At 38.5% G+C, this 14189-nt stretch overlaps 1 long non-coding RNA gene across 1 annotated transcript; it reads left to right on the top strand.

Annotated features, from left to right (window-relative positions):
• The first annotated feature begins 2467 nt into the window (after positions 1–2467).
• LOC125263752 lies at positions 2468–3351 on the top strand. Its single transcript, XR_007183888.1, has 2 exons — positions 2468–2949; positions 3202–3351. It is a non-coding gene; the product is annotated as an uncharacterized LOC125263752 (long non-coding RNA).
• Positions 3352–14189: the final 10838 nt, after the last annotated feature.

Genomic DNA, 14189 nt, shown 5'->3' on the forward strand with positions numbered 1-14189 from the left:
CTCATATTTCCATTGATACCAAAATCTCAATTTTGAAATTTGCGTCACTGTGACTCATTTTGATGGATCAGGTCACATATGCTTTTAACACAACTTCTTGTCAACATCAGTGCTATTGCTATAATTTGGATGGTATAGTATCATGAGTCACAATTAAAGTCTTGTGACACTCATGCCAGGCGTTATTGTTGTTGTCCCAGCAAACAAGGGACGTCCCCCGGACGTTGTGAACGTCCGTTAAGGTCCGCGTTTGGTCCGCTTTGTAACGTTCGCTGGCGGACGTTCGGAGGACGTCCGCGTTTGGTCCGCTTTTTAACGTCCGCTGGCGGACGTTCGGGGGACGTCCGCGTTTGGTCCGCTTTTTAACGTTCGCTGGCGGACGTTCGCCGGACGTTCGGGGGACGTCCGCGTTTGGTCCGCTTTGTAACGTTCGCTGACGGACGTTCGGAGGACATTCAAGTCCTTGCCAGTTTGCGAAAGTCCTACTGACGTCCCTCATCTGGTATTTCCATAACAACACTTGTAAAAAAAAAAAACAGCGTTGCCTTTTATCAACAGACCTTACACCTTGAAACTCAGACAAAGGGCAAATGAAACTAAACCTACTGGATTTAAAGGAGGTTGTGTTCCTTAAAAATCCCTTTAAACATGATAATGGATTTACAGAAACCATGATTGTTTTGTTGTGCAGGTTGATATTATGGTTTTAGTAAAAATAGTAGTTGAATTCTGGTCATTCTACAGAAAAGTCCACTTTTGGTATGACAAAATGTCTTAAAATGTATTTCTTTTTCTAACGTTTAAACTTAGACCACATTATTATATTACACATTGACTTTATGAATACAAATGACAGCTTTATGATTTATTATTATTATTATTATTATTATCATTTTGTGCATTTAAAGACAGCATGTACCATTTTTTTTGTCACTGGTGTTACCATACTTCTCTGGCATTTTAAACATTTTTATGAAATGATATTTCTCAAATTTTTTTCAGCACATGCAGTCAGAGTTACAGAAAAAAAGATAATGAAAAAAATAAGGAGATTATGTGTTTTTTTTTTCAATCAGGTTAGTTAAAAGTGATTGAATTATGCTAATTTAATTATGCATGTATTTGCTATAACAATGGAAATATTTGAAAAACAGTCATAAACAAGTAATGCAATCCTTTACATCTTAATTCTTGAGTTTAGCAGAATTCAATGAATGTAAAAGTATTATCATGTCACATATGACACATTTTATTTAATGAGACAGACAAAAAACAGTAACAACAGTGACACAATGAATCACCAGTGACAGATACGACCAAAGATAGCCTACTTATTCTTCAACTATAATCAAGGAGAGGAGACTAAATTTTTTGCATTTTTTATAGAATCAAAGACTTTTCATTGACACTTAGTGAAAGCAGTCAGTAAAAGATCATAAACAACATTTTAAAAATGTCTGTAAAATACGCTGTCCGTAATGTCGCTGTTTCTCAGCTTCTCAGTTTAGCCAAATACCCTCAATTTAGCCATATCTGACCAAAGGAGGATTAACAATAGGAAAAAAAGTTAGAATCACATTATTTAGTGCTATTTTATGCAAAATAACTAAATAAATAGCTTTGAATAAAGTTTTTTTTTCTATAAACAACACCAGTGACAGTAACACCAGTGACATTTTTCATGAAAAATGTTGTCAATCATGGTATATTCACTAAATTAAGTAGTTTAATCCATTTGTATTCTAGTTTTTTAAAATTCCCTAATAATAAAGTAGGTCACACCAGTGACTTCAACTAAAAGCTTCATATGAAATTATGATTTTCTAATTAAAATTTCTGATAACTGAAAAGAGATAGTGGTCTTTCCATGTGTCTTTCTTCGTGGATCTTCAGGAAATAGGAAGAAGGTAGTCAATTGATGTCAACAGTGTGATTTTTATTTCAAAATAAGAGATTTTTGTTAAAGGTAACACCAGTGACACAACACCAGGGTTTTTTTATATATATTTTATAATATTTATTCAGCATTTGTTTTTGTTTTTTTATGTCATTTACATAATATATTTGACAGTTATGCATACATTATTGTATTTAAACCCTGTTGCTGAGCTCAAAATAAAGCACTTTCCCACATGACTGTGGGGACGAGCACTTCTGTGGTGTTTGGAATTTTTATAATTAAAAAACAAATACTGCCACATTGATGCGCAAGAAGGTTTAATTGTTCAAATATTGTTTCATATTAAAATATAAAAAAAATTTTTTTTCAATATAAAAAAAAAGTGTTTTCAAGTGTAATATTTCTGTAAAGGGACAGAAAAGTTGACTTTTCTGTAGAATGACCCATTCATTGTAAAATGAAGCAGTAACTTCAACCTACTACTAACTAATTAAAGATGTCATCAGATCATGTGTGCTTTCAGCAGTTATCATTTTAAACATCAAAATCATGATGCCCCCAACAGCAGGCTACTGAATATAAGATGTGGGATAATATAAGAATGGGACATTTTATCCAAGTCATCTCAATGGTAAAAAGTGTCCCAATCACCCTGAACTGGAGCTCTAAAATAATGTTATTGACTTCAACTGATGAATGCAGCCAAAGAAAAGATGAAGAATGGAAAAGCACTTTGCTGGCAAAGAAATTGGAAAATAACACAGGTAAGACAATTCCTATACCCATAAATACCTGTCAAACATGGTTTTATTAAAGAAAAGTTATTTAAAAAAATTACTTTAATTTTTACACATAAGAAAGGTATAGCATGTGGCAAAAAGTGTAATATAGCCACACTGTGAGATACAAGCAAGTGACGATCGAGTGACGTCATTCTTTAGGTTACGCGCATGTATCCATGGCAACGCTCGGCTGCGTCGACAGTTAACGGTCCTGCCGGTGATTTTCTCAGATGAGGCCTTGAGTTTTCTCTTTCGTCGGTCGAAAAGGTATTTTAAATTTTAGTTTAGCAGACATTAGCTACCATAACCACTGTTTATCTTGTAAAGTTTAAATTATATGACAAGATTACATTTACAAACGCTTGCTGAAGTTGTTGTCCGTCGCGGCTGACCGTTACGGCCTATTTTCAAATGTACGCTAATCTTGGTCTCACGAATCCAAATTGTCAGTAACAAATGTTTCTTAATAGACAAACGATACCTGAAACATTATTGAATGTGTTCATTTTGTCGTTTTAGGTTAGAAGCCATCGAAAAAACTGCCATCGGACTACCACAGCTGACAACGAGAGACGCGCGTGCACAACTGCATAACACACACACGGAAAGAGCACAACAATTATGAAACTGCTCATTTATTATAAATAAATAAATGTATTTTTCTCCTTACAACTTGTTTGTGTTCTTTTGTTAACCTAGAAGTAAAATAAAAAAACAATAAGAGGACTTAATCGAAAGTCCCCTAAACGTCCCGAATGGCCGCTGAACGTCCTGTGAACGTCCCCGTGAACGTCCGGAGGACGTCTTTGCGGACGTCCCCGGGACAGCCAGAGGACCCTACACATGGACGTTCGGGGGACGTTCGCAGAGGCCATTCAGGGGACGTTCTGTGGACCTTTTTTTGTTAGCTGGGGTTGTCGAGTTTCCGCGCGCCAATTGCTTTGGGCTGGGCCTAGTCAAAGTCCAGGGCCGTTTTTTAGTCCCAGTCCGTCCCTGCTTGAGGCAACATACAGTTTTTTGATATTTTCTCTAAAACATTTGATGATATATAATGTAAAGTTCTTAAAAATACTTCTTTACTTGTCAGTGAAGGTGACATATTTTTTGTGGATGATAAAATGGTTACAAAAAAGTGAAAAAAGCACTTTTCAGTGGAGAAAATATGGAGTCATGTGACATGTGCTGAAACAGGACACAAAATGGACCCCTGTTGGTCATGTTTTGGTCTTTTTTGCACTTTTATTGATTAGTATTTGAGTTATTCTGTCCTGAGATATGCTTGATCAATCAATTGGTGCCTTATTTTATTAAAAACAAATTAAAATAGACCATGTTGCCTGAAGGCAACACCGTACCATAGAGGGTCAAACCGTCGTTGTGTTGTGTCAGAGCGCCGCCCTGCTGGCCAGAATCTACTGCTGTCACTCATTGAAGCATCAGATTGAACCACTAGACCGCGATAATACAATGGTTATGTACGTTGATAACAAGTAGCAGTCAATGAGACTAATATAATATAAAACCGCTTTAATGTTGAAAACATATTGTAAGTAGCAGACTAGAAATTTACTTAGTGAAATGCTGCCTGAAACTGTTCAAATGAACTAAGTTCTCCAATGAGTACATCATTTATTTTTCTCAGTTGTTAAACATAGGTGTTGTAATTGGGTTTTCATGACAATTTAGCCAATTTACCTTTAGTTTTGTCCTTCCTCTGGATAAATTCATAATGAAACGCCATTTCGCTGTTCATGGTGTCCGCACGCCGCTCTGCTGCTCTCAATCACCTGTTGTCACTTTTAGAGCATTACCAGATTGAGCCACCAGAGGGAGACATCACAGCTGTAATGTCGTTAGTAACAGGACAGAAATGTAAACGCTTCCCTTCAGAACATGAGTTTGTTTTGTGCAGCATTTAATTTCGTTTTCTTTGTGAAGGTGTGTATAGTTTATAAGGTGTGTATTATTTATTGTTTTTTGTATAACCCTTGTTTTTTTATATGTATTTGTATGCAATTCCTTGACAATGTTCTTATGTTACTGAGCATTAATAAAAAAAGAAAGAAACAAATGTAAGTAACAGATACAACATAGCCTAACTAATTTGTGTGCGCTCCAAATCAGTAACAATGTATATAAAGATCAAAGATGTTGTGAATGTAAACATGCAAACCGAACAATAAAGAATCAATGAATATTTTTTGTTTCTTGTGGTTATTAGAAGCGATTATTATACTGACACCAAAATGAATGTGAATGACAAAAGAGTGAAGATTAACCTTAAAAGAATGAACACATGTCCTTCGTGTAGATGTGTATATATATATGTGTGTGTGTGTGTGTGTGTGTGTGTGTGTGTGTGTGTGTGTGTGTGTGTGTGAGAGAGAGAGAGAGAGAGAGAGAGAGATGATACATCCACATTGCCACTATTGTTCGGCCGTCACAGAACATTTAAGGAACATCATACACTAAAAAAGGAATCATCGGTCTTGTAATTTTCATTAAAAAATTAAGGTGATAATTACAAATATTGTGTATATTAACAAGTATAATAAACAGGTTATTTCCATTCACTGTAAGTCAAACACTTTTGAGAGTCAACTTAAAATAAAAAACACATTTCACTAAAAATATTCAATTAAAAAAACAAATAATTTAATATATTTTACATGATTTATTCAGGTAGATTCCATTAAAGAATCAAACCTTAAAAACTACTCAAAAATATAATGTGTAATATTGTTACCATACTTTTTTAAAAAGTAAATAGCTTACAGTGTACCTTTAAAAAAAAAAACGTTCCTCTAATGTCAAGAAAACTGAACATTTATTATGTTCCCAGATCCAACGCTGTATATGTAGAGAACGTTCTCATGACAAAATTCTGATAGCTTGGACTGCATACTGTTTATTTGCATCTTTGTTCTTAATTTACAAGATAACAAAGAGAAAATAACTATAAAATAAAAAATAGCTATATTGTGATTATTAATAAGAAAGATGCAACGTTGCTAGGTGATTTTGCTTTGGAATCTTCAGAAAACTTTCTCCATTTTTCTCAAAATCAATTCTGTTGACTCTTGAGTCTTTTAATGGAGAATGTGAAAATAATTTTTTTTTTAAAAAATTTGCACCATTTTGCCAGAACGTGTTGCATATTTTTGTTTTTCTTCTTTTGAGATGGAAAATTGACAGGCCTGTAATGCAGTTATATGGATGTTTTGTCTATGAATAAGATTTAGTACTGATTAAGAACTCTTGTTTGTGCTAACTACACACATCATCTTAAAGCAAACTGATATGACAGACGATGTCCTGTTGTCAGGATCCTGGTTCTGCCCTGTTCCCGTTAATTGATGTATTAACATATTGTAATAGTAGGCTAGAAATGTATCTAGTTCCTTTGAACAGTTGAACCTTGTTTGAGGACTTATTTTGTTTGTTTTCTACTTCAATATGCTGTTCTTCTTCCGCCTCCTTCTTAGTCCTCATCAGGGTGTCATTAGAAAGACAATTTTTGGATTTGCATGTTTCGGTTCTCCCTTCATAAAAAATTCACCTGAAACCCTATTTCACAATCTTTCTCACGCAATCTTTCTGGCGCAATCTTTCTGGCGCTACATGTGAGTTTCTGGTTCGAGAGTACGACAATGTGTGAAAAGGCAGTTCTCAAAGTAGCCCATATTCTAAATCAAAACACATTACAATATCAACATATTAATGGGTTATAATGATTGACTAGTTCAATCTAGCTTGTTTTGAGCTGTTAGCTGTACTGAAAAAAAACCTTTACATCATTATCACGTCTGGCATCTTGAGTTTGTCATTGAAGATTAGGTGCAGTTCTGCTGATCTCATTCTTTCCGCCATCTGGGTGTGAGTAGAACAAAGTTGGATACTAGTGAGGGTATGACGGGCGCATGGATGGTCTGGTTTAGTAGTACAGCGGTGAATTATTTGAAGGTTCATGCCCAGTTTGTGGAGGGAGAGGATAATTTGTTGGTTGACATTGTATTATTTTTGTCAAGTTATTCAGTCACTTCTGTGGGGGCCGTTTCTGATTTGGTTGATCATGGAGAGGAAACCAATGGTTGTAATGTTGAGTGGTCAATACAGCTCATTTAACTTAATTCTATTAAATAATTACTCCAAGCTGTTTTGGAACAAAATTTTTTTTGTTGTTACATTTAATAATATTGAAATATTAAATATTGTAAGAACTTGTTTCTCACAATAATTTGAGCTTGAATGGAATGGTTGAGCCTGACAAATGCAGTCAACACAAAAATAATTGAGAAAATGGAATGAGACTCCTTATTTGTCTCGCTGTGCTCAGTGTTTATTCTGCCTTCAATAGCTGATTGTTCAATAGATGTCTTTTAACTGGTTAAGAAACCATCTGTTGATCTTAGCATCTTAAAGTCAACAAAAAAATTACATTCTCAACTTTACTTCAGTAATGGGATACATTTCTGAGATGAGCAGGATACAATGGAAAAAAGATATTTGGAACTGCCTGCAGGTCTAGATAAAATGAGGAACGGTCAGGTCCTCAAATATTCCATGAAAGGTTATAATGTAAAAAATATTTAAATGCATTATATCAGCAGTACAACTCAAGACAAAACATTCAAGATCATAACAGAAATACAAGTGTGTAGTTTATACATTATGATTATAATCATGACATGATTCCCTCCCTGCTTATTTAGTCTATCATTTTCTGTTTCTTTTTCTTTCTCAGACACACTACGGCTCATTCTCCTGTTTACACACTGCAAAATCTCCAGAGTTAAATCAACTCTGCGCAGAGTACATAGAGTCTCTGTTACAATACCCTTGTGTATAAAGCACACAATGAGGAGATATAATCAAAACAAGTCTTTTACTAGGAAATCCAAATGGAGAGATCAGGAACATACAGGAAGACACAGGAAGACACAGGAACACACACCAAAGTATACATGAACGATACCGGACAACACATGACTGGAAACACAGGGCTTATATACATGGGATAACAAGGTGGGTGATTAGACACAGCTGAATGTGATTATGAGGTGATCAGTTACCATGGTGAATGACTAGTGGCGGGAAATAGAACAACAACAAGTCCAAAACAGATTGTACATGTAACATATCGCCCCCTCCCGGAAAGGCACATCCTCGCGCCGTGGAGAAGGGAAGCTGAAGATGGGATGCTGAGGATGGAGTAGGAGGCGGCTCAGAAGGCGGATGGCTAACCGGGAGGAGGCGAAGTGCAGGAGTCCAGGGTGGTGCAGGAGATGGAGTCCAGGGAGGTGTAGATGGTGGTGAAATCCAGTGAGTAGCCTTGAGCAGGGGAGTCCAGGTGATGCTCCAGGCCACGGCCAGGACAGCGATCCATGGCGGCGTTGCTGGAGGGAGGAGCCGAGGTGGTGAAACTCTCCAAACAACCTTGGGTAGGCGTGGAAGCAGCGCAGCCGATGTAGAGGGATCCTTGAGCGAAGACAGAGAGCCAAAGGAGCGGAGTGATGCCAATGGCCTCGGAGACCGCGACGAAGTCGTAGCAATGGCCTCCCGAGGCAGCAGCAGGGTACCGGAGGGCTGAGGTGGAGCTGGAACGACTGAGGGCCGAGGCGGAGTCTGAGGGAAGGCGGAGCCAATCTGAGCCGTAGGGGTGGAGGGTCGGAGAAACTCGAACGACCCGTAAGTCCGTGGCGATGTGATGGCGATGTCTGACCCAGGCGGAGTCGAGGGTCCGAGGGAGTCCAGTGGAGCCGAACGCTCGATGGTCACTGCTGTAGACGAGGGTGGAAGGAGCAGCGGCGGAGGAGTCAGGACGATGAGTCGAGGTGTAATGACGTGACCTGAGGCCGGAGGCGGAGCCGCAGGATCCTCATCGCCTGACACTGGATGACATCAGGCCCCAGGTGTAGCCACTCCACTGAGAGGAGGCTGGTGTAGAGCTGAGGGCGTGATGTGAGACAGCGAGGGTTGGGTAGCAGGCAAGGTTGTGGGCTGGAGAACAGGCTGAATGGTAGAGGGACTGGAACAAACAAAGTCAGTATCAGTGGTTTGGAGAGGAGGTGGGAGAGGGAGGCTGGGTGGGACCAGTTCGTCTAAAATAGGGCAGACAGTCTCAGGAATTAGAGGTAGAGAATCCTCTCCAAGCTCAAATAAACAGTCCTTGGTGCATGCCTGGAACTCACTCTCAGTGGCGGGAGTGTGGGCGGGGCTCCATTCCAAACCCTCGTCTTCAACACTGTCTCCCTCGGCGATGGTAACACACCTGGTCAGACGCGCTGGGCTCCGTCTCCACGGCGATGTTACGCTCAGTCGTTCCGCTGGTCACTAGCTCCTGCATCGCGGTGGAGGCGGACTCTCTGTCTTCGGTGGGGTCGCGCTGACTTTCCATGCCGTCAGAGGGTTTCTGGCTGGGCACTGGAGTGGGAGTGGGACTGGCGTCGTTGTCGCAGAAATCCACGGTCATTGACAATCCACATGACGCCAGCACCCACTCCACGTATTCAGAGAAGCTCCCTCGAGGCCCTTCCCCGGACAGCTGCGCTTTGGTGGCGGTGTTGAGGCAGTCATACAGGAAGTTGCAAAGGCTGCTGTCCGGGAAATGTGTAGCTGGTGCTAGGAATAAAAAATTGTCCAAATGTGCCTCGAGGGAGCGGTCCTTCTGCTCAAGGCAGAGCAACAGAAATGCGGGTGTGTACATCGTGACGGGAACGAAGAGTGAAACACGAAAAACACTGACACGGAAAACAACAAACAAACAAAAACACGCCGCAATATGTCTAACTGTCTTTGGTCTGGTATTCTGTTACAATACTCTGGTGTATAAAGCACATGACAAGGAGATATAATCAAAACAAGTCTTTTATTAGGAAATCCAAATGGAGAGATCAGGAACATACAGGAACACCAAAGTATACATGAACGATACCGGACAACACATGACTGGAAACACAGGGCTTATATACATGGGATAACAAGGTGGGTGATTAGACACAGCTGAATGTGATGATGAGGTGATCAGTTACCATGGTGAATAACTAGTGGTGGGAAATAGAACAACAACAAGTCCAAAACGAGTCCCTCTCTAAATAGTGTTAAAATAACACTAAAGCAGAGTTAAAGTTAATGAGATAATTAAGCAATTAATTAAGTGATGATTGTGCATTAGTGATGAACACCTGCTGTTAACAAGCAGAATCACTGAAGAGAAACACAAGAACTACAACTAACTTCAGTCACAGCCTTATTAATTGCTTAATTAGCTCATTAACTTTAACTCTGCTTCAGTGTTACTTTAACACTATTTAGAGAGGGACCATATGTACTCTGAGCAGAGTTGATTTAACTCTGGGGATTTTACTGTGCACTGACATTATCATTTTCTGCCATCTTTTACATTTTCCACTTCTCTGTCAAGCCTCCTACGCCCCCTGAAACTGGGTTTAATGATGTTGTAAATCAGATACGCTCCTATCATATGAAGGCTTGTGGTCATTCTGGCAATGATAATCAAAATACAGCAAGACAAAAAACAGCCACTGCAGCACCCACTGTGACCAAACGCATTTCACTACAATTCACCTGGAAAACCTGATGACCCTCCTATTGTCACCCGACACACCCAGACAGAACTACATCACTGGAGTGGTGATGCGGAACCGGTCTGTCATCAGAAACAAAAAATCAAAACGGTACATGTCAGAGGAGCTGTACACTGAACCGAACTACCCCACGTGCCTGCTGGGAATGGGATATGAAAAAAAAAAAAATTGCATTTTGCTGTTGATTACAACAGAAAACAATTTTGAGTCTTTCCCACAGTTCAAAATGTACAGTAATGCACTTACAATAAAAGTCAATAGGGCGAGGCATTGTGGATGGATTAAAAGCAGAAATGTGAAAGTCATTTTTTGTTCAAGCATTTACATCAGTGTACAAATGTATGTGTTGATTGAGATGTAAAACTGATCTTAATCATCTTCATCTTCAGCAGTGAGATTTCTGTTTGAGATGGATGAACCTTCTAGTTTGCAGAGACTCAAATCATATCCATAGTTGGTAACCGAGTCTTTCACATCTGTCTCTTGTAAACAAGTAACTTATAATGTTTAAAGCCCCGTTCACACCGCCAGGGACACGCAGCGACAAAGCGACATGATCCCATTCATTTCAAAAGGTTGTTTGCACTTGACGTCACAGCAGCAGCGCGAATGAGTCTGGAGGGCAGGGAGTGATGTTTCTATACAGGAATCCTATCAAAAACTCAAAATTCGCATGTTTTGCGTCGTTTATGGTTGCTAAAATCGAGAACCCAGAAGGTGTTTATATAGTTTACATAACTTATACCGTTTTTTATAACTTACTTCGTTTTTTAACTTTAAAAGTTGTCGCCTTTATAGCGTTTTGCGTCTGCTGATACTTAAATGAATATGGATACCTGCTTACCTTTTTGAATTGGTTAAATATTCACATTGTTAATGCTATCGTTTGCAGGGAGAAGATATTTTATCCTATTTAATTATAATTTGGTATTTTGACTTCAGTTTTGTAGTATTCTGTTCACAATGTTGATCTGGTTACCATGAGAACAGTGTCACGCGCTGCTGCTTCAGCCATCCTATGGTAGAAAATGTCCAAATAAAATAAATCGAAAAAAAGTCGCTGGCGGTGTGAACGGGGCTTAAGTCTTGTGGCTACTTTTGAAACTGTGTGTATTTAAATGTTCATTCTGGTGCAATGCCTTGCTTCATCCACTGAAAGTGCATTAGTCTAAAAAGATTTTTTTTTTTTTTGCTTGTTTTTTTTTTTACAAATTGTGGGACAAGTCAAATTTATTTATTTATTTATTGTGTTAAATGACAGCATGTCCCTGCAGTGTCTCCAAAAATCCTTTTCAACATGGAAATCTATAGGATCATGCTGAATGCTCAGCACCATATGGCAAAATAAATCCTATTTTAGTTGCCCTGGTGAAAAAAGTATACTTTATTGTATTTCAAATATGTTCCCTTTTCAATAAATATACAAGCAAAAAATTGTACCAAATTTGAAAAAGTATATTAGCATCATGCTTTTAACTATTTTCGCAATACAACTTTTAACACACTTTAAAATAATTGTAATTTAGTATATTTTCTAAAAATATATTTTAGAGAAATAAACTTAATGTGAAAGTTTTGTGTATATTTTAAAGTGTACTTATTTGAAAATTATTTAAAAAAAAATATATTTTAAATTACTAAAAATTATTGTACTTAAAATTGACATTGTAACAATGCACTGAACAATTTTTTTTTATATTATTTAATATAATGAAGAGGTAGTATATTTAAAGTTTCTTTTAAGTATAATTTTTAAGTTTACTTATTCATGCTAGGAATTAACTTCATTACTTGGACATTTCTTTTAGAAAGTAACAAAAAGTTTGTCTAATGCGTTAAAAGACCATTTGTTTTTACATTCTTAAATGTATGCAGTGCACAATTGGCTACTGAAATTGTGATTCAAGTCTAAATAATAATAATAATTTTTAATAAGTTTACACTGGCAGAGAAGAATCATGTTACAATCATACACACAAGTCCAAAATAAACAATATACAAAGAGCAAACTACAGGTACACGCAAAAAAATGTGAGTTGTGTGGTTGAATCTCATTGGAATTCAAATGTCGCTTCATCAACTAGATCTGTGACCAATCAGTTTTTGTTGCTCACTGCTTACAGCCAATCAGAGGGGCTGACGGTACTCATTTGATGCAGGAGAGCATACGGCCCTGATTCAGAACACAGCCAGACCAAGAACCGAAGTTACCACCTTCAACCATGGAGAATGCATGACAGCTACCTGCAGACGTTGAGGGACCACCCACCGTGACAAGTGAACCAGAGTCCAAGGCCAAAGGAACAGAGTTCCCCATCACCAGGAAGTGGAGCCCCCGAGCGAGTCTGACCGGGGTGTGAGCCCGTGACATCAGCGGCCAAGGGAACGGGAACCGAGGACTGGCTACTGGATGCCAGTGAGGAATAATCAACTCCCACCCTAACCTACCCGGTATCTAATGCTTCATCACTATTTAAGGACAGCCGTGACAACAATAATTCTTCTGTTTAAAGGTGCCCTAGATTTAAAAATTGAATTTACCTCGGCATAGTTAAATAACAAGAGTTCAGTACATGGAAAAGACATACAGTGAGTCTCAAACTCAATTGTTTCCTCCTTCTTATATAAATCTCATTTGTTTAAAAGACCTCCGAAGAACAGGCGAATCTCAACATAACACCGACTGTTACGTAACAGTCGGTCCAATATTTGCATATGCCAGCCCATGTTCCCAACATTATTCCAAACAAACACTGAACCAGTGTAATATGATTCTCAAACGAATGAACATTTTGAAGCATTTAGCATGTAGCATGACTCCTCAAACAATTGAGCCAGCTGTTAAAAGAAAAAAAAAAAAAAAAAACACAGCACAGTTCTTCTAATGAACTTTGTAAAGGCTTCTATAAAATCATAGGGAAGTTCTTTTTCGCTTAGGAGTAAAATGAAGTTAGATAAAAGGCGCAAACGTACACAACCGCCAACATGATGTAAAAGAAAACGGAAATCATTGGACCAGGCGACCTTCTTCCTGTTATGATCTGGTTCAGATGAAGATGATAAAACAGGGTTCAAACAGGTTTCCACAAACAAAAGGTTCTTTAATAAAACAAACTGAGGTAATACAATACAGGAAAGCAACGTAACAGCATGTGATCCACAAACCAGACCCTGAACTGAACAAAAGGAGAAACTTAAATACACAGTGGTGACGAACTAAATGATGAACAGGTGTGTAGATGTCATGAGTGTCCATAGTAACTGATGAGTGGCGAGAAACTAGAACAAAGGGAACATGTGACTGAAGATAAACAAACTAATAATCGATGAAAGTGAAACTAAGACAAACTAAACTGAATGTAATTGTTGGTAAATTCTCACCACGGCTGACCAGGAGCAACACACAAGCCTTGCTGTTTCAGAGAAACTCTGACCCAGTCGCCTTGCCATAACAATTTGGCCATTGTCAAAGTCACTCAGATCTTTATCCTGTATTCTTATAACCCGTTGATTATAACTAACTGTTTCCTGAAAATCTAATCTGCCACGTCCACATGAAGCCAGAGCTTTCCCTATCCAATCTTTTTTTTCCTCATTCTAAATAAAATTCCGTAAACATGGCGTCATCTCAAGAAATGAAATCTCTAGCGTAAGTTCTTCCAGGAAGACTCAATGTTACATCACCTATTAGTTTAGATCTACCCAATCATTATCTTACACTTGGAGTATAAAAGATCGCTGACACACGTCTGAGTCCGCAGATGCTGACGCCAACAATCACCTCCATCCTCCCCACCAACACTAGGATGGTCCCTGTCCATACCTCCCAGGGGGTTGGCTACACCCCTGCCTTCATCTTCAGGCAGGAAATGCAGAGTCCGCAACACTTTAGGATGTGAG

Source organism: Megalobrama amblycephala, linkage group LG2, assembly GCF_018812025.1.
Source record: "Megalobrama amblycephala isolate DHTTF-2021 linkage group LG2, ASM1881202v1, whole genome shotgun sequence".
Lineage (NCBI taxonomy): Eukaryota > Metazoa > Chordata > Actinopteri > Cypriniformes > Xenocyprididae > Megalobrama > Megalobrama amblycephala.